At 44.0% G+C, this 21,679-nt stretch overlaps 1 protein-coding gene across 2 annotated transcripts in view; it reads right to left on the bottom strand.

The window, feature by feature from the left end:
- inpp5a (inositol polyphosphate-5-phosphatase A) overlaps positions 1-21,679 on the bottom strand; it is a 572,966-nt gene that overhangs the window by 150,328 nt on the left and 400,959 nt on the right. The gene's annotated exons all lie outside the window — the stretch shown is intronic.

The raw sequence follows: 21,679 nt of genomic DNA on the forward strand, positions 1-21,679 counted from the left end.
TTCATTAGCTTGGTAGCAAATTGATCCACATGCATATCACGTTTACACATTACTTCCATGTTTCAGTTATGCATTTGTACAAATGCAAATGTAGTTAGTTAGTCCAGTGGAATAATGGTATAAAGGTGAATTAGTCAGCTGTCCAGATGAACAGCATAAATAGCAAGTCAGGTCATCAGAAAATTGCAATCCATTAATATGTATTGGTCGTCCGGCAATCCTTCATGTGGATCATATTATTTAATCTTATGAGGACTACAGAAACAGAAACAGAGAATTGGAAGAATATGTGCAGATGTCTTTAGAAGACGCAGAAATGGTTACTGAGGCAGTTATAAAACAATAGGGGTTCCTTGCATTATTTTTCTCTTTTGTTTCATTCTTCCAATCCCCTTTCAAATCAAATAGTTCACAGAACCTGCACCACTGTGACCACTGGGATATCTCAGCTAAGCATTGGTCTGTATCTGGACACCACTGATAAAGTACAATTGAGAAATGAGCTATGGAACTTAGTCGGTGAGCTTGTTTTTTTCTTCTTTGTACAAAAATTCCAAAAGTTACTATCATTTACTTTCAGAAATACCAGCAGTTCCTAGTTGAATATCCTTTGGGGAGTGGCTCTCTCCTCTTACCAAAATGTTCCCACTCTTGACTTGAATGAATACTCTATTGTCACATGTGACAAGTCACAGTGAAACTCTTTGCTTGCATACACAAGGTATGCAAATAGTCGCCATATAAAGGCCGCTGACAAAGTTACAAAGTATCCCGTGCCAGGTCCACCTTTGTTCTCCCCCCCACCCAATCATTCCAGATCTACTCCCTCATCCCCCTCCCGGCTGTTCCCCCATGCCGGGTCTTCCTTTGTTCTCCCCATACCCCACCCCCCCACCCCCCATCCCTCACAGCGGTCTCCCCACTTGCATTGAGCCTGTCATTATGATCCCCACTTGCCTGGACGAGTGCAGTCCCAACAACAAAGGCAAGTCATGATTGTGCTCTGTTCAAACTCTTGTACAAAATGCTGGGGTTAAGGGCCTGTCCCACTTTCACGACCGAATTCATGACCTCTGCCGAGTTTGCCCTTGACTCATACTCGCAGCATGGTCATCACAAGGACGTAGGAGGTCGTAGGTAGGTTGTAACAGGCTGTGATGCTAGTCGTAGGTACTCGTACCATCAAGTAGGTTGGGGCGTTTTTTCTAGTCTGATGAAAAATGTCCACGAGTAAAAAAGGTTGTGAATTAAGTCGTGAAAGTGGGACAGGCCCTTAACTCAGCGGCACAGGCAGCATCTCTGGAGAGATGCAATGGGTGATGTTTCGGGTCGAGACCCTTCTTCAGACTTATGTCAGGGGCGTGGGTGGCACAGATATAAAATGTATTGATAAAATACATTTTTCTTCAGTTCTAGTATTTGTTTAGGAGTTCTGAGGCCTGAACTAATCATCAAGGCAAACGTTAAAATCCGATCAAAGCAGCTGGGACATTTAAATACATTTAATTAAGTAAAATAAAAGCAAGCATTAATAATGGTGGCTATGAAACTAGGGTACTTGTGCAAAAATCTGTCATTAATAACTCTAAGAGAAATAAATTTATAATGCAAAACCAATATGTGAATACCGAAGCTCAGCAAAGTACATGACTCCAAATTATCCAGTAAAATGACTTAGCAAACCACCAAGTTCAAGGGTAATTAGGGACCGGCAATAAATGCTGGCCTTCATGAACGAACAAAGGAAATGAGATTGACTGGAAGTGTACATTGCTTAAGATCTTCACGTTCTGCCAAATCATAATTGATTTTCAGAAGTGCCTGAATAGAATGAAATGGGATGGATCAGATGCCATAAGTTTATTAGAGAGCCATTGTTTTTACTTTTCTTATGTACAGTGAGCGGTTGCAAAATGATGGCGCTCACCATAAGTCTGCAGCTGTATTGATTCCTCTTTAATTTACTGGCGTAGCCCAGATTTCTTACAAAAGAGAAATTGACTTTTATTTAAGTAAAATAGAGGAACAACATTAAAGAAGGAGACAAGCACTTTTATAGATTGCTTTGTCATTGTTGTTTTAATGCACAGACATATCCGAGATATCGTTGCAATGATGTAAATGAATGAACCTCCCGTGTAATCTCATAGATCCCTGCAGCAGTAATTGCACTGAAGTCACATACCTTGTTCCAACTTTCCCCCCAAATAATATTTGACTGTTGAATGAAACAAACTATCAATCTCTGTAAAAACAGTGGTCTGATGCCTGATATTACCTTCAGATCTACAGGCAGTAAGTCATGGCAAATAGAATCATAGTGATACAGCGTGGAAACAGGCCCTTCAGCCCAACTTGCCCACACTGACCAACATGTCCCATCTACACTTGTCCCACCTGCCTGCGTTTGCCCATATCCCTCTTCACCTGTTCTATCCATGTCCCTGTCCAAATGTTTCTTTAAAGGTGCAATAGTACCTCGTCAACAACCTCCTCCGGCAGCTCATTCCATAACACACCACCCTTTGTGTGAAAAGGTTCCCCTTCAGGTTCCTATTAAATCTTGAAGATAGGTCCAATCTCCATCTCTCCAGAAATGCTGCCTGTACCACTGAGTTACTCACTCACTTTAAACCCACGTCTTCTGCTTCTCGATTTGCCTTCTCTCAGCAGTTGCTTTAGCTCTGGCTGTAGTTGCTTTAATTATCTGGTCATGCTTTGGAGACTGTGGGCACCTTAGTGAACAACATGCACTGCATTTTACAGTCGTCTTCAATGTCAGGCAATATCTACTGCAAGTAAGAATGTCACTGTTCTGTTTTTGGCACAAAGGACAGTTAAACACTCTTGACTCTTGAGATGATTCTTATGTGCTTGTGTACTAGTCTCCTCCATAGAATGTCAAAGATGTAGTGGGATACCTGCAGTAGGATACAATGTCATATAGCTACAGTCCCATTACACTCGGTGCTGAACCAGCTTCCACTTCTTCACCTCATGCATTGCACCAGACTAACAAAACTAAAGTTCAGATTTACCAGACTCCTTGCATTTTGTGACAAATCCTAATAACTCTGACAACACTCAGATTTACCACGTGATTGTGGATCTAAAGATCTCATGTTAAAAACTCCATGTCTTAGCAAATCCTGCAAATTCTCTGGATGTAAACTGCGGCCTATCAAGACGAAGACGTTGATGGAAGATGCATGTGCAGAGACAAAAGAGGAGCTTGCAGCTGTATGGAGGACAGAGATGTGAGGTGCGTTTGTCACCGTGCCCGTCTGAAACCAGCACCACTGTGTCGCTAATGTTTTCAATGATATTAGTTATTATTTTCTTCCTTATTCTAATTCGAGCAAAGATTATTTGAAATTCTTCCAAAGCATCTGCAAGTGGTGGTTGATAAAAGTGCGGCCACTTCAACAAAGTAATTGTAATAATCACACCACAGCATTGTGTTAAGTTCTGGGCACCATGTTAGAAGATAGATGTTGTCAAGCTTGAAAGGATACGAGGATGTTACCAGTACTAGAGGGTCTGAGTTACAGGCAGAGGTTGAGTAGGCTGGGACTCTGTTCCTTGGAGTGCAGGAGGATGAGGGGTAATCTTATAGAGGTGTATAAAATCATGAGAGGAATAGATCGAGTGGATGCACAGAGCCTCTTGCCCAGAGTAGGTGATTCAACGACCAGAGAACATAGGTTCAAGGTGAAGGGGAAAAGATTTTATAGGAATCTGAGGGGTAATTCTTTCACACAAAGGATGGTGGGGGTATGGAACAAGCTGCCAGATGAGGTAGTTGAGGCTGGGACTATCCCAACATTTAAGAAACAGTTAGACAGGTGCATGGAGAGGACAGGTTTGGAGGGATATGGGCCAAACAAGGGCAGGTGGGACTGGACTTTGTGCCTTCCCCCACAGTGGGAACCATTGTGGGGGGATGTTTTTATGTTTATTGTTAAATTCTTTAATGTGTCTTATCTTTATCTGTGTGTTGCATGGCAAGTCAAATTTCACTACACCAATTGGTGTATGTGATAATAAATGTCCATTGTATCCTTGTATCCTTTGTGTAGCTGGGACATTTTGGCCAGTGTGGGTAAGTTGGGCAGAAGGGCCTGTTTTCACACTGTATCACTCTATGACTCTATAATACAAATATCCATGTAACTCTCAGAGATTAGCACCAACCTTTACCCAGAGTGAGATCACAATGAAGTGGCTTTAAAGACGTGTCCTTGCCTGCCAAATGACAATGTACCAAATATTGCACATTGAAGTGTGTTTTTTAATTCAAATTGTGATTTTCAGCTATCTTGGATATTATAAACACTAAATCAATTCTATGCTAACATTCTATTCTAACTGAATGACATTGGTAATTAAGGTAATATACCTGGTACTACAAGCTATCATCTGCTGAATATTTGGCTTCCAGTTAGTTCATCTCAAAAGTGTTTGTAAAGTTGGGGGGCATTTAAGCACCCCTGGTGATAATAACTTACAGTTGCAACTGAGTGGAATCAACTGCCACCCACCGGAGGACAAACATTTTCATCGTATATCGCCAACTGGAGGTGTTTCACATTCAATATCATCCAGCTGGTGCGTGAAATCACAGGCATACAATCATACATAATAATGTATGAATGTGCTTAACTCAATGTATTTGACAATACCATCTTATCCATTTTTATACAATACTTTTGTGGAAAATGTTGTAATGGCAGGAGCTTTCTCTGAAGGTTTGGCTGCAATATTTAGTGGTGGAAGAACGATGTTTCCATCAGTCAATGACCTGTTGTAGCATTCATCATTTACCGTCCATAGATATATAGTTGAAAATTGTCACAGGCTGAAACACTATTGCAAGAGTTCCTTGTCAATTTGTGTGCACCTCATCTCTACTTCTTTTAATGCCCTTGATATCTATGTAGCCATTGTCCAATTTGCATTATTGTTGCTATCTAAGAAGCTATTTAATATTTTTCAGCACCACTTCTTGGAATTGTTCCCAGAACCATTCTGCATCTTTATTTTTGATATATATCCGAGCGACTCGGTCAGATATGATAGATGAGAGCGAAACCTAGATATTGAACAAATCCCAACAAACATTGAATCCTTGCCACATTTTTCAGCACAGGTCTCTCCTAGACTGCTCAAACATTGGCTGGTTACACAAATGTGTAGTGGGCATAACTTCTTGCCTCCAAAGGTACTCCTTCCCTTACCGAGCACCATATTTATTGTACCTTTTGTCATGTCCTTGAATTTTTATTCCTGCTCTTCTCTGAAGCCCAAGCCACAAGATCACCAGCAATTACTTCATTTTTTCTGTGGGAAACCACTAACATGGAATAGACTGTAAATTGCAAATGCTTCCAAAATACCTGACAAAGAAGCACCTGGGAAGGGAATAAGTCTGACAAATAATATATCTAATGCTATTAGATGAGCGATGTCGACTGGAATATGTTCCAAGCAAGTTCCACTGACCTCAGTGAGTTCGCGGAAGCAGTCACGGACTTCATCGCAACAATAACTGACACCATCCTCCCCACGGTAAGAGTAAGCACCTTTCCGAACCAAAAAGCCTGGGTAGACTGGACCGTTCGTGTTGCCTTGAATGCTCGCACTGCTGCCTACAACACGGGCCTGGCATCAGGAAACATGGACGTCTACAAGGTAGAGTCCTACCGACTGCGAAGGGCGGTGAAGGACGCAAAAAGGAGGTACAGGGACAAGATGGAGTCACAGATGGAGCAGCAGGACACCAGACGCCTGTGACAGGGGCTACGGACTGTAACCAACTACCGGAGCACCCCACCCTCATCCGCAAGTGCCGGCACCTCCCTAGCTGATGACCTGAACTCCTTTTATGCTCGTTTCGAGATGGGCAACACCTCCCCAGGTCTGCTGACTATCGACAATACCGCCAGCGGGCTGGCTACCGAAGCTGAAGGGAGGAATGTGCACACATTCTCGCTGTCCGAGCACGATGTGAGGAGGGCTCTGACACGGGTGAACACGAGGAAAGCTGCAGGGCTCGATGTCATCTCGGGGCGAGTACTCAAGTCCTGTGCTACGCAGCTAGCTCCGGTGCTCACTACAATATTCAACCTCTCCCTGGACAAGTCCATGGTCCCTGCCTGCTTCAAAAAATCCATCATTGTACCGGTACCAAAAAATGCCTCCTCAGCCTGTCTGAAGAACAAATCTTGTTCTTCTTTATTTTTCTAATCTGGCTTGCTGAATATTTTTCCTCTGGGTTACGGAATGACTCCCATTTTATGCCCAACAGCATTAAAATAACTCAAAGTTAATTTCTGGTATAGTGTCAATGATTTTCTGATTATTGTAGAATGACACAACACAGAAGTAAACCAGTGAAGGAATAGGTGAAGTTTTGTGTCAAGATACATTTTCGGAATGCGAGGCAGAGGTGAGGGAAACCAGAGGTATGAAACGGTTCAGAACAAATCGGAGACCCGGATTCAATCCCGGCTCCGGTTGTTGTCTGTACGTTCTCCCCGTGACCTGTGTGGGTTTTCTCCAAGATCTTCGGTTTCCTCCCACATTCCCAAGAAGTACATGTATGTAGGGTAGTTAGCTTGGTCTATGTATAAATTGACCCTAGTGTGTGTAGGAGAGTGTTAATATGCGAGGATCGCTGGTCGGTGTGGACTCTGTAGTCGAAGGGCCCGTTTCCGCACTGTATCTCTAAACTAAACTAAAATTGGAGCCAGCACTGATGACCAAGGAAGGTTAGAACCAACAAAGATCCATGGTCGAAACGTCGCCTATTCCTTTTCTCCCAAGATGCTGCCAGACCCGCCGAATTACTCCAGCATTTTGTGTCTATCTTCGGAGTAAACCAGCATCTGCAGTTCCTACTTACACAGAACAACAGCATTTGGGCTCTTGTGCCTTTTTCCAAATCAATTATCAATGATTCTTAAATAAAACTGTCATGATGTATTACAGAATGACTCTGCTGATCCTCATGGTTGAGAATATCCATTCTCTGAACAATTCTACCAACTGAAATTTCAGTAATTTTATCTCTGGAATTGCTTTAAGATATGAAGAGCTTTAAGACCAAGAGCCTACTATCAACGACAACAGAAGATTAAAAAAAAATATCTATTGATGTAACCTGGGTGTTTCGGGTCTTTCAACATCAGACTCTCTCACCCAGGTGACCCAGCCGTGGTTGATCAGACCACCACTTGTGTTCAGGTGGCATTCGCTTTTCCCCATGGACCTCCTCTCCTGATCCAGAGCCATCTTGAGGCTTTCTCCGCTGCCTCTGTGGTGTTCTTGATGGCTCTTTTCCTCGCCACTCCGTTGATGCCCAGTGCACTCAAGGCTTTGTAGAGCGATTGCCCTGTAAAACCACTGCAGCCAATCTCGATGGGCATACACCTTGCCTTCCAGCCCTGCATACGGCAGTCTATGACCAGCTCTTCGTACTTGGTCCTCTTCCTCTCGTGGGCCTCCTCCAGACGGTCCTCCCACGGCACTGTCAGTTCCAACAAGACGATGTTTTTGGTCGCCTCTGAGACCAGGAGGATGTCTGGCCTCAGGGTTGTCGTGGCAATGTGCTGTGGGAACTTCAGCTGTTACACAAGGTCTACAGAAAGCTGCCAGTCCTGCGCAGTTGCCAGGATTCCTGACTGATAACTGGCTGCTGTGGTTCTTGGCAGCTGCACTCCGGCCTTCACGAAGGTGATCATCTGGGTGGTGGAGCGTTCTCGTCTGCAGCAGCTGATTTCCATGCTGATGGCTTCTGCAATGGGTTTAAGAACCTGGTCGTGGCGCCATGTGTACCGGCCCTGCCCAAGAGCCTTTGGGCAGCAGCTCAGGATGTGTTCCAACGTCCCCTTGCCTGAGCATTGCGGGCAATCTGGAGATTCCGCTTTGCCACAGATGAAGAAGTTCAATGGGCTGGGCAGGACATCATACACTGCCTGGACCAGGAACTTGATGCGCTGTGGTTCAACCTGCCAGAGCTCAGCCCATGTGACTTTTCGGTCCATGGCCTGCTTCCATCTTGTCCAGGCTCCCTGCTGCCTCAATCCAACTGCTCTGGTACACCTCTCCTCCTCCACCACTGCCCTCACTTCCTCCTGGACCAGCCTGCGTCTCTCCTTCCCCTTGGCCTTGTCAAACTGGGGAGATGGGAAGATTCCCAGACCAGCTCTTCCTCGAGTCACTGCTCCCACCAGGACTCTGTGGCGTATCCGGGACTGCTTGCAGCACGGCTTCGTCGGCTCTCCACTTCCTCGCAGTTTTCACCTCCACCCCTGCGTCAGCCACCTTGGGGTCGCTGGAGTCCCTGTACATCATCACCTCTCTGGCCCGAGTCACCTTGAACTCCTTCTCCAGGGACTTCAGGGGCAGCTGGAGCTTGGTGTTATTTCCGTAAAGGGCGATGCTGCTAAGGCTCCTGGTCAGTCCCAGCCACCTTCTGAGAAAGCTGCTGACTTTCCTCTCCAGTCTCTCTACGATGGATATTGGGACTTCGTAGACAAGCAGTGGCCAGAGTATCCTTGGCAGGATACCATGCTGGTAAATCCATGCCTTGAGCTTGCCGGGAAGCCCTGACCAGTCCACTGCTCTCAACCAGCTCTCCAGCTCCTGACAGGTTGCCTGGACAGATGCTGTATCCTTCAGGCTGCTGTTAAACACCTTGCCAAGACTTCACTGGCCTTTCAGAGATAGTTGGGAGTGGTGTCCCTTCGATGCTGAAGCGGAACATGTCCATGACTTTGCCCTTCTTCAGCACCAGTGACCTTGATTATCCTGGCTTAAACCTCATCCTTGCCCATCCAATCAGTTTCTCCAACCCCTGCAGGATCCACCTGCTTCCTGGCACTGACTCAGTGGTGACAGTCAGGTCGTCCATGAAGGCTCTGATTGGTGGTTGGCGCACTCCTGACTTGGTCCGAGGGCCCTGGCACTCTGGCTCAGCAGACTTGACAACCATGTTCATCGCCAAGGCAAAAAGGATCACAGAGATGGTAAGCCTGTGATGATCCCAACCTCTAGTCTGTGCCACTCTGATGTTACTGACCCTGCTGAGACTCTCATGCTGAACTGGTTGTAATAGTCCAGGATGAGATCTGCCACCTGGCCCGGCACATGATGCTTGGCCATGACTGTCTGGATCAGCTTGTGCGGGATGGAGCCATATGCGTTGGCCAGGTCAAGCCAGAGCACTGTCATGTTTCCCTTGTTCTCCCTGGCTTCTCTGATGAGCTGGGTCACCCGTGTGCTCTAGACACCCCGGCACTCCGGATAAGCCTCTCTTTTGCACTGAGCTGTCAATGTAGCCATTGCTGGAGAGGAGGTTGGTCAGCCACCTCGCCACTATGCTGAAGAAGTTCTTGCCTTCAACGCTTAGCAAGGAGATGATTCTGAACTGATCGATCTTCTTGGAATCTTCTTCCTTAGGGATCCAGACTCCTGCAGCGAATCGCCACTGCTGCGCCACTTTCCCTCTCCTCCAGATGACTTTCAGGATCTCCCACAGCTGTTTCAGTAACAAGGGGCAGTTCTTGTAGACCCTGTAGGGGACTCCGCTCGGGTCAGGGGATGAGCCAGATCTTGCCCTCTTCACAACGTCCTGGACCTCTTTCAGGAGTGGCTCTTTACTATCAAACACCTTGATGGGTGGAGGTGGTTTTATCAGGATGTTGCACTGGCCCAGCTCCTGCTGCCTGCCGGGGTCACTGTAGGTGGTCTCGAGATGCCGGTCGATCTCCTCCTTCGAGCAAGCCAAACTCCCACTGCGCTTCTGCCCGAGTAGTTGTTTGGTGAAGCCGAGGGGGTTGGCTCTGAAGGATGCTCGCTTCCTGGCTCTTTCCTTCCGACGTTTTCGGTGCCACTCAGCTCCACGGAGGGTCAGCAGCTTCTTCCTCAGGATGGTTCGCAGATCAGCCTAGGGGGGAACGTTGCTCTTTGCTGGCCTCTTTATACTGCTTCTTGAGAGACTTCAGCTCCTGTCGGATCTTGTTGGTTCATGGTGAAAGGTGTGCTGGCCGGCTTCTTCTCCACTGCTCCAAACCTTTCCACAGCTAGGCCGACGATGATTGTCGTCATAGTCCGCAGCCTTCGATCCACGCCTCCCTTCGCAGTTGCTTCTAGCACCTTGTCGACATCCTCGTGAAGTGAAGTGAAGAGATTAGGATGGAAGATGTCATTATAAAAAAAAGGCTAGTTGGAAGGTCAGAAAACAACACAGTTCGGATCAGAAAACAAATAGTCAATTTGCATCACAAGGAATGTGATTATGGGGATGGTGCCAGTTCTTCTGCTAGTCTCTACCTTCTATCCCTGCAGCAGTTTGGGATCTGCCATTCAGAGTAATCACAGGATTTTTGTTACATATGTCCTTGCAAGTTTTGGTGTTGACAGAATCATTGTTTGGGGACTCCACTGTTAACATTGTCACTGAGACAGTGATTGATCCCAGGGAGTTTGGCTTTCACACTCCATGGATTTCTGACATCTAAAGAACAGTTTAAAAAAATCAGATCAGGCTAATTTGCTTGATCGGGACGATGGCTTCCCCTTCTGCAGAAGTGGAGTGGGCTTCACAATCCAATGTTCACCTCTGTGGTGCTAATGGAGGCATGGAGTCCTTCACATTGACATCAACATCGCACTTCATTGAATGTGGCATCAGGTTGCTTTCATAACATTTTGGCCTGGGTTTCAGAAACAACCCCTTCCACTGACTGCTGCCATGCTCACTGATTGTGGTGGTGAATCATTGCAGTCTTGGGACATCACGACATGAGCTGTACAAGTGGAGAGGGCCTAACGATGTTCAATTACTTTCTCTAACTCACTGTAACCACATTGAGATATGCATCTCATTCAGTGAAGTGTGTAGGATGGAACTGCAGGTGCTGGTTTAAACCGAAGATAGACCCAAAATGCTGGAGTAACTCAACGGGAGTGTCGACATCTCTGGAGAGAAAGAATAGGTGACATTTCAGGTCAATGACTCTCAGGAATAAAATGGGAGGAGAAGTAATAGTGGTCGCACCATTAAACATTAAGGGAAGGTGCCAAGATTATCTTTTATTGAAGAGGTCACTGGCTGGCATTTTTTGTGCCATATATGTAACTTAGAGTTTATCAGCACTTGTCTGACTTTTGTCTGGATCATTTTTGTACAGAAAACTTTTCTTTATTTTAATGGAAGAAACATTAAATTGTAACTGAGTAACTCAGCGGGTTAGGCCGCGCCTCACTACAAGTTCATTTCAAACATCTTAAGGGCCTGTCCCACTTGAGCGTCATTTGTGCGTAATTATGCTGCATCATTTAAGCGTCACGATTTAAGGTGCGCATTACGCGTGCATGGTGCGCATTACGCGCATGATGCGTGGTGAAGTAGGCAGTGACGCACGGTCGCGCGCGGCACCCCAGGATTTTGGGATGTACAAAATCTTTGCACGCCATCTGCGTGACGGGCAAATAGCGCCCGTGGGACAGACCCTTTAGTCATAGTCATACAGCGAAAAAACAGGCCCTTCAGCTCAACTAATCCATGCCAACCAAGATGCCCCATCATGAATCATAAAATCTTTAGCATTTTCAAGGCAAGTATCTACCATTTTGCTATTGAAGATAGGTCCCATCTCCATCTCTCCAGAGATGTTGGCTGTACTGCTGAGTTACTTCAGAATTTTGTGTCTAATTTTGGTGTAAAGCAGCATCTGCAGTTCCTTCCAACACATACCATCTTCCATTGTTGGTAGTGCGATCTTTCAGTCATTTTATTAATATTGTTAAGATCTGACAATGCCAAGTCAGTCTTGATCGGCACTCTTCCTTAAGCTGTCCAATTCCATCTGAGGATAATTCAGCATTAAGCATTCCATGGTTACTGGCTTGTAATCTTCTAATGCATATCTGATGATTCCAGTGAATGTTGCTTTGTTAATCGAATCATTATCATCATATGTGCTAATATTCATGCTCAAACATGCCTTTCCTTTCTGAAGGGGCTTTATTGTAATACAATCACAAACTGACAGTCCTATTGCTATTCATAATCACCACATTGATGCAACACTGGTGCGTGACCCTCAACAGAAAGACACTCTCATCTGAAAAATTATAATGCAGATTTAAATGAATCTTAGCAAGTTCAAAATCTTTAGTTGTTTCCACATATGTGAAGAAGAATTACAATATATTCAGCTTTTGCATCTGTTTGAAATATTGCCTGACTGATTTAAGTGTAACATACTCACCATGATTCAAACAGTAAGTATCGACCTCATTGACGACAAGCATGCTTCAAGCAAGCTCCTGCTCCTTGTTCTGCACAATTATTCCCGCTCACTATTTTCCATGCAGTTCATTATTTTCTCGGCAGAAAGTTGAGACTTCTGGCACTTGTTGAGCATTTTATCAAAACAGGGCAAAAGTTTTCCGCTGTGAAATTCATCTTTCCTCCCATACGTACAAATCTTTTATGGTCATGGCCTTCCCTTAAACTCCACTTGCAGCTCTTCTCTGTTTCCCACAAAGATTATTAATTTTATACAAGGCACTTACGGTACATTCTATCCTGTTGACATACAAAATAAATCCGCCTTACTTCGCTTAGTTTCTCACAGGTCGGGTCAGTTTCTCGAAGCAATCTTCCTTGCACCATTACATCTTCCAGTCCACACCTAAGTCTACCTCCGAGTACTTCTTCCAGCATTATTGACTGAAGTATAAATGATTCTACCTTAGAAGTTTAAAATCTTCTACAAATTTGTATGCAGCTGCTCTGCATTGAACTCCTGTTAAACGTATACTTCTTGAAGGGCATATTTAATCACCACTGAAAGGAACTTCTGCAACACAAGTGTTATTTTGCATTGTCCCCCTTTAGCCTAGTCCACCCAAGTGGCATAAACCTCACATCTTCCCCTCTCACAGTAACAAGCCTTGCTACCTGGAATCATTCTGTTTTCTGCTCCAACTCCTCAGCATAATTCTACCGTCAACACAAAAGTCCTTCAGTTTTTTTCACATTTCCATCATGTGGCTAGAGAGCTAATGGCAAGAATAGAATACTTCATGAAGCTATCATGCACACAATTAAATTTTCAAGCACTCACAACCTACTCCAAGATAGTCATCAAAAGAAGTGTGTGGCTTTATGCAAACACTTCCACGAGTGTTGCCGTGTCTATTCCTCTTTAATGGTTGAGACCTAATACTGTAACAAAACTGACTTTTATCTGAAGTAAAGTAAAGCAATTTCATTTGGCATTTTTACAAACTGTACTGTTTTTGCTGCTTCACAATCCTGGACACACCCTGGAACAAGGTAAATTTACAAATCAGATGGTTGAGATGAGTTGGTACGGTGGGCAAACCAATGGTTGATATATTTGGAGGGGGCTATTAGGACACAGTGTATGCAGTAAACAGTAGGACCTAAGGAAGTACTTCAAAACAAAGGCATTGGAGTATATATCCAAAGATCCCAGGCAACACAGTAAAGGGCCTGTCCCACTGTACGAGGTAATTCAAGAGTTCTACCGAGTTTTCCCCTGATTCAAACTCGGAGAATGTCCGTGACGGGTCCGTAGGATTTCATGGATGTCTCGTAGCGGCTTGTACGAGTAAAAAGTAACAATTTTTTCATCACGAGTATTTTTTTACTCGTGGACATTTTTTGCAGTGTTGAAAAAACGTCAAGAGTTTACCGGATTTCCCGAGTAATCCTACCGTTAGCATTACGAGCCGCTACGAGACATCCACGAACTCCTACAGACCCGCTACGGACATTCTCCGAGTTCGAATCAGGGGAAAACTCGGGAGAATACTTGAATTACCTCGTACGGTGGGACAGGCCCTTAAAGAAGATAAAGTGGTTAAGAAGGCATACAGTTTCTTGCCTTCATTAGCTGGGTCACAGACTATGAGAGTAGCTAAGAGCTACTGTGTGCAACTCTGGTTTCCGCATATAGGCTGGAGATTCACCAGGATGAAACCTGCATGAAGTGCTTCAGCTATGAGCAGAGACTGGATTGGCTGGATTTGTTTTCTTTTGAGTACAGAAGGCCAATTTCCTGACCGAGGTATAGAACATGATGACAGGCATAGCCAGGATAGATTGTGAGAAACTTTTCCCTGCAACGATCGTCTCGTAAGAGAAAGATGATTTAGGAGGGGATTTGTAGAACTCTTTCACTCAGAGGATGGTTAAAACATACTGGCTGGGGAAGAGACACAAAAAGCTGGAGTAATGCCCCTGTCCCACTTAGGAAACCTAAACGGAAACCTCTGGAGACTTTGCGCCCCACCCAAGGTTTCCGTGCGGTTCCCGGAGGTTGCAGGTAGTGGAAGCAGGTAGGGAGACTGACAAAAACCTCCGGGAATCGTGCGGAAATCTTGGGTGTGGCACAAAGTCTCCAGAGGTTTCCGATCAGGTTTCCTAAGTGGGACAGGGGCATAACTCAGTGGATCAGTCAGCATCTTTGGAGAAAAGGAATAGGTGATGTTTTGGGTCAACACTTCTGCAGACCGAGAGTCAGGGGTAAGGGAAACAAGAGATGTAGACGATGATATAGAGAGATGTAGATGAAATATAGAGGCTATAGAGAGATATAGAACAAATGAATGAAGGAAATGCAAGAAAGTAATGATGATAAAGGGAACAGGCCGTTGTTAGCTGTGTGCTAGGTGAGAACAAGTTACAGACAATGAGTCTGGGGAATAGTGGAGGTAGGAAATCTCACAACATTTATCAATTTAGGAAACCATCTGAAACGCTCTGGCAAAGAAGGCTAACTAGTGAAAATGGGGTTAGTACAGATAGGTAGCTAATGGCTGATATGCACAGTGGGATAATGAGCCTGATTCGATGATGTACGAATCCACTCCATGGCCTGGTTCCATCCTGATTGCATGTGTAATGCTGCTAACTCCATAATCTTCAGGTGAGCAAGGGATTTAATTGCACTGTGGAACATATAATAAGATAATCTAACCTAATCTAATCTAATGTAATCTATCTCATTAGAAGTGTAAAACTGTCTTCAAAGATCTGGCAATTATTATGGCATGAATTTCCTTTTCCACAGCCAGTTGCATTAATGCATCAATTCAAGAGAATCTCTGACACCCAGCAACAGTTTTGTTATGTAACATGTTGGGAACTCAATGGCATCAAGTCTCTAACAACAGTGGGGAAGTACAAATCATAGTTGATATTTGTTTTTTTTCTTCACTGAACACAAAATAAAGATTGGAACACACACAAAAGTTAGAAATATCAAATCAACTTTCAAAGAATTAGAGAAAGAAATACTTTAAAATTATACCTAATGGAACCGGTCATCAGCGTTCCCTGTTTGTTGATGTATTTATCTGTGTGAATTGTGATCCATACACATGAAATTAGAGGTTTTGGGAAGTGCGTGGGCAGTTGAAAAGATTCCTAAAAGGCCTGTCCCACTTGTGTGCGATTGGGGCGATAGGTCGGAAGCGACGGTCTCGCGCATCATCACGCGCCTTCATGCGTTAGCACAGTACGTGACGTCATTTGCGCATATAAAGGGGGTTGCTGGCTGCTATTCCATGGCCATCATGGAAGAAATACAGATTGCATTGCTACAACAGCAACAGAGACTTCTGTTAGCAGCAGCCCTCATGCTTACAGATCATCCAGGCAGGAGTACAAGGAAGGCTAGCAAGAAACCCAGGAAGAGGTCTGTGTGGACAAGGTCCTTGTTCCGGATGAGACCCACTTTGGGCCAGTATGAGATCATGATGACGGATCTTTTTGGAGCCATCTGCACTGTGGATCGTTACAGCTGGGAAGAAAATCCACTCCGTGGCAAGAAACATGGTGAGTGTGGTGAGGATTTTCAAATCGCGCGTGCTTTTATTGTTGACGCGAAAAAGGCGGGCCGACTGATTTTGGGTGGCGCACGGCGTCACACGGTGATGTCATCATGCAACGTCACGCGCTATGCGTACGACGTCAAGATGCCTGCGTGTGACCGCAATACGCCTGCGCGCGTACGCGCTACATCACGCCAGAGGCGCGCAAAGATTTCGTACCCTACAAAATCCCAGAGCGCTGCGTGATACCGTGCACAATTCCATACACTTCCGTGCTTCTCCATGCGACGGTCCCGCGTGGCCCACACGATACCCGTGCACCTCAATGCGACAACGAGGTCGCGTAATTAGCGTGCCAAAGACACGCACGTGGGACAGGGCCTTAAGCAGTAATCACATTTTGTAAAATTACCCACCTTTCTTTTGTAAGACACTGGATGTTCCTGCCAATTCAGTCAATCGCCTCCTAAGATGTCAAGTGGACTTGATGTCATTTAGACTTCACTTAGACATCAAACTATGTAGTAGAGGATTTTCAGCATATTTTATAGTGAGATACGTTTGTTAATAGCTGTTGATCTCTAGTCACAGAATTCCTTCATTTGTATGGGGAAGATAGCAGAACTGCACAGCTCACGAAGGAGTGCTGAATCCCTAAGAACATTTTCAAGTGGCGATCAAATACTTTTCCCATATGCTCTATTTCTTTATGCATTTCAATCTTTCTTCTGAAGGACACATTTAGTTTTTTAGTTTGTTTTGATTTCGAGATATAATGTGGAAACGGGCCCTATGGCTCACCGAGTCCGCACCGACCAGCGATCCCCGTGCACTAACGCGATCCTACACACTAGGAACAACTTTTTAACCAAAGCCAATTAACCTTTGGAGTCTTTGGAGTGTGGGAGGAATCTGGAGCATCCAGAGAAAACCCATGCAGTCACAAGAACATATAAACTCCGTACAGCCAACACCCATAGTCAGAATTGAACTCGGGTCTCTGACATTGTAAAGGGCCTGTCCCACTTACGCAACTTTTTCGGCGACTTGCCAGCACTCGTCATTGTCGCAGCAGGCTGCTGAAAAATTTCAACATGTTTTCGGCAACCTGCTACGACTAGTGTAAGTGGGACAGGCCCCAAAGGCAGCAACTCTACCAATGCACCAGCAGAATTGTTTTTTCCCCTAAGGAATTCTTCCCAAATTTATTTTATGCCCACTCCATAAATTTTAATAACAGTACACATTAAAGAATGATTTTGTGGAGATGTCATTGGCCACTTCACCACAATTTAATCTCCATTGGAAGTGAATATCCAGCCATTATATTTCGATATATAGCAAAAGGATGTTTCATTGTCTCTTGATGAATCAAACAATTCGTGTTTTAAACATATATTTCTTATGTTAGTACTTTAGTAAATGGACAATACATACAGTATAAATACCAAGGTATTTTGGAGTAATGTCTCATTAATCTTTTGTAAGTATAGGATGATACACTGGCTTTAGACATATCAGATGCAATGTCACAGCTAAAGCAGGCCTCAGCCTCAAGAAAGCTCTTACTGACCTTTCTAACAACCTGTGTAAACAGCATCAACATAAATACATCAGCTATATGGGATAAAACCTCTATAGAACATCAACAAGGCGACAAAGGTTACAGAAAGCTAATGTCAAAATGCACTGCAAGTAATAACTAATGGTCACAAGTTTGATTGATAATATTTCATGCAATGTCGCAATTCATCTTTCCTATCGTTTTGCTGTGAGGAGTCGGATCAAGTTAAGCAGCAACACAGCAGGATTGATTTCACCGAACAAAGTAAACACGAGAAAAGGACAAAGAAGGAAGTGCCATTGACTGACAAGTGTTCACACCTATTACTAACCAAAAGGAATGAATATGAGAGAAATCAAGGAGGCAGTTCAAGAGGATCTTATGATTTAAATGCACAGCAAAATTCCAAGGCTTAATTATCTTTGGGTATGTATTATCTTTCAAGAATCACTAGAGTCAGGAGTGGTCCCAGAGGACTGGAAAATGTTGCTCTGCTGTTGAAGGAGGAGGAGAGACAAAAGAGGGGAAACTATTGGAGTGACTTCAGTGGTTGGTGACATTTTAGTGTTCATTATTAAGGATGAGGTTCCCTAGTACATAGAAAGAAGCACATGATAAAATAAGCCAAAGTTTGTGAAGGGGAGATCTTGCCTGACAAATCTGTTGGAATTCTTTGAGGAAGTAAATAGCAGGAGAGATAAAGGAGAGTCATTTGATGTTATTTACTTGGAGTCTCAGAAGGCCTTTGATAAGGTGCTGCACATGAGGCTGCTAAACATGTCCATGGCATTAGAGGGAAAATACTAGCATAGATAGAAGGTTGGCTGAACGGCAGAAGGTTAAGGGTGGGAATAAAGGGATATTTTTCCAGTTGGCTGCCAGTGACTAGTGGTGTTCCACAGGGATCAGTGTTGGGTCAGCAACTCATCACATTGTATATTAATGATTTGGATTATGGAATTGATGGCTTTGTGGTCAAGTCTGCAGATGATATGAAGATATGTGGAGGGGCAGGTAGTGTAAAGGAAGGTGAAAGTCTGCAAAAGGACTTGAACAGGTTGGGAGAGTGGGCAAAGAAGTGGCAGATGGAATACAGTGTAGCAAAGCGTGGAGTCATGCATTTTGGTAGAAGGAATAAAGGGATGCACTATTTTTAAATGGGGCGAGGATTTAGAAATCTGAGGTGCAGGATTCCCAAAAGGTTAAATTTGCAAGCTGAATCAGTAGTAAGGAAGGCAAATGTAATGAGAGTAATAATTTTGAGCGGACTAGAATATAAAAACAGTGATGTAATGCCAAGGCTTTTTAAGGCACTGGTCAAACCGCAATTGGGGTATTGTGAGCAGTTTTGGGCCCCATATCTGAGAAAGGATGTGCTGGCGTTGGTGAGAGTCCAGAGGAGGTTTACGAGATTAATCCCAGGATGATTGGGTTAATATATAATGAGCATTTCATGACACTTGGCCTGTACTCGCCGGAGTTTAGAGGGACAAGTAAGGATCTCCTTGAAAGTTATGAATAGTGAAAGGCCTCAATAGAGTGAATGTGTAGAGGATATTTCCATTAGTGTTAGAGTCTAGGACCAGAGGGCACAGCCTCTGAATAAAAGAAAGTACTTTTAGAAAGCAGATGAGGAGGAATTTCTTCAGCCAGACGGTGGGGAAACAGTGGAATTAATTGGCTATTGGCTATTTTTAAGGCTGAGATTGATATATTCCTGATTAGTAAGGGTGTCAAAGGTCATGGAGAGAAGGCAAGAGAATGGGGTTGAGAGGAACAGATAGGTCAGCCATAATTGAATGGCTGTAATCTCAATCGGCTGAATGACCTAATTCTGCACCCATGATTTATGAATTTAGGAACTATAGTAGACATTTAAAAAAAAGTTCTAAATTCATGGACCAGGAGGAAGCAATGGAAAAGGGGTGTCAGTTCCAGAAGAAAGACCTAGTGCTCCACTCACATGGTAAACCAAGCAATTCAGCTAATATCAAGATGTACCATGCAGAGGGAGAAAAGAAGACTACATTTGTCACTGCTTTTCATCAATTTGAAGATATCTCTCAGGTTAAAAAATAAATCTTCTGGAATTCTACCACATAGGTGCAGCAAAGTGGACCTTTTGCCAGGTAGGTCCATTTGGCTCTCAATCTATTCCGATCCCCGAGGTTGAATCACATGTTAATGTGGCCTCAACGCAAGTTCACATACATATGATTCAACCTCGGGGATCGGAATAGATTCAGAGCCAAATGGACCTACCAGGCAAAAGGTCCACTTTGCTGCACCTTTGTGAAGGATTTCCAGAAGATTTTCTTTTAACCTGAGAGAAATCTTCAAATTGATGAAAGGCAGTGAGAAATTGAGTCTTCTTTCCTCTGTGTCTGCATGGTACATCTTGCCATTAGCTGAATTGCTTGGTTTACCCTGTGAATGGAGCACTGGGTCTTTCTTCTGGAACTGACACCCCTTTTGCATTGCTTCCCCCTGGCAGAATTAGCATTTAATGCCCGAGTGCCCTCAGTAGAAAGCCATTGGATGTCACAGAGGCAGTCCATGTCATGATGGTACTCTAATAATGTTTTTATGCTTCATAGTCCCATGATTCCCAATGATGAGAAAGAAAGAGTGATACGATGTTGAGTGGGCATAGCTGCAATTTGGAGGGGAAATTTGCTTAGGTGATGTTTTCCTCTAATCAATAGTAACTGCAGAAGCTGAAATCTTGAGCAAATCACAAAGTCTGGAATAACTCAGAGGGCCAAGCAGTGTCTGTAGAGGGAATGGATAGGCAATATTTCAGAATGAGACCTTTCTTCAGACTCCTTCGGTCTGAAGTAGGGTCCCGACCTGAAACATCACCTATCCATTCCCTCCATAGGCACTGCCTAACCTGCTGAGTTACTCAGTTACAATTTAATGTTTCTTCATTAAAATTCAGAAGATATAATGCAGTTCCTCAGAAAATAAAGATACGCTTTCTGTACAAAAATGACCCAGTCAACAGGCAGCCATGTGCTGATAAACTCTGAGTTACATATGTGGCACAAAAAAATGCCAGCCAGTGACCTCTTCAACAAAATATAAATATTGGCACCTTCCCTTAATGTTTAATGGTATTACCTACCATTTTATTCATAGGAGTCACCACTGACTAGTCAAGACCCCTCTCGACCCGAAACGTCACCCATTCCTTCTTTCCAGAGATGTCGCCTCTCCTGTTCAGTTACTCCAGCATGTTGTGTCTAACTTTGGTTTAAACCAGCACCTGCAGTTCCATCCTACACACTTAACTGAAGGAATTGCATATCTCAATGTGGTTGCAGTGAGTTAGAGAAAGTAATTGAACATCATTAGACCCTCTCCACTTGTACAGCTCATGTCGTGATGTACCAAGACTGCAATGATTCACCACCACAATCAGATAATTTGATATCAATGAGCATGGCAGCAGTCAGTGGAAGGGGTTGCTTCTTAATCTCAGGCCAAAATGTTATGAAGGCTTCCTGATGCCACATTCAATGAAGTGCGATGTCAATGTCAATGTGAAGGACTTCATGCCTCCATTAGCACCACATGAGTGACCACTGGATCGTGAAGCCCACTCCACTTCTCCAAAAGGGGAAGCCATCGTCCCAATCAAGCAAATTAGCCTGATCTGATTTTTTTTTAAATTGTTCTTTAGATGTCAGAAATCCATGGAGTGTGAAAGCCAAACTCCCTGGGATCACTCACTGTCTCAGTGTTAACAGTGAAGTCCCCAAACGATGATTCTATCAACACTGAAACTTGCAAGGATGTATGTGACAAAAGTCCTGTGATTACACTGAATGGCAGATCCCAAACTGCTACAAGGATAGAAGGTAGAGACTAGCAGAAGAATTGGCACCATCCCCATAATCTCATTCCTTGTGATGCAAATTGAGAATTTGTTTTCTGATCCAAACTATGTTGTTTTCTGACTTTCCAACTAGCCTTTATTTTATAATGACATTTTCCATCCTAATGTATTCTGTTGTCGTTGATAGTAGGCTCTTGGTCTTAAAGCTCTTTATATCTTAATGCAATGCGAGAGATAAAATTACTGAAATTTCAGTTGGTAGAATTGTTCAGAGAATGGATATTCTCAATCATGAGGATCAGCAGAGTCATTCTGTAATACATCATGACAGTTTTATTTAAGGATCATTGATAACTGATTTGGAAAAAGGCAACAGAGCCCAAATGCTGTTGTTCTGT

The sequence above is a fragment of the Amblyraja radiata genome, chromosome 15 (genome assembly GCF_010909765.2).
Source record: "Amblyraja radiata isolate CabotCenter1 chromosome 15, sAmbRad1.1.pri, whole genome shotgun sequence".
In the NCBI taxonomy this organism is placed as follows: domain Eukaryota; kingdom Metazoa; phylum Chordata; class Chondrichthyes; order Rajiformes; family Rajidae; genus Amblyraja; species Amblyraja radiata.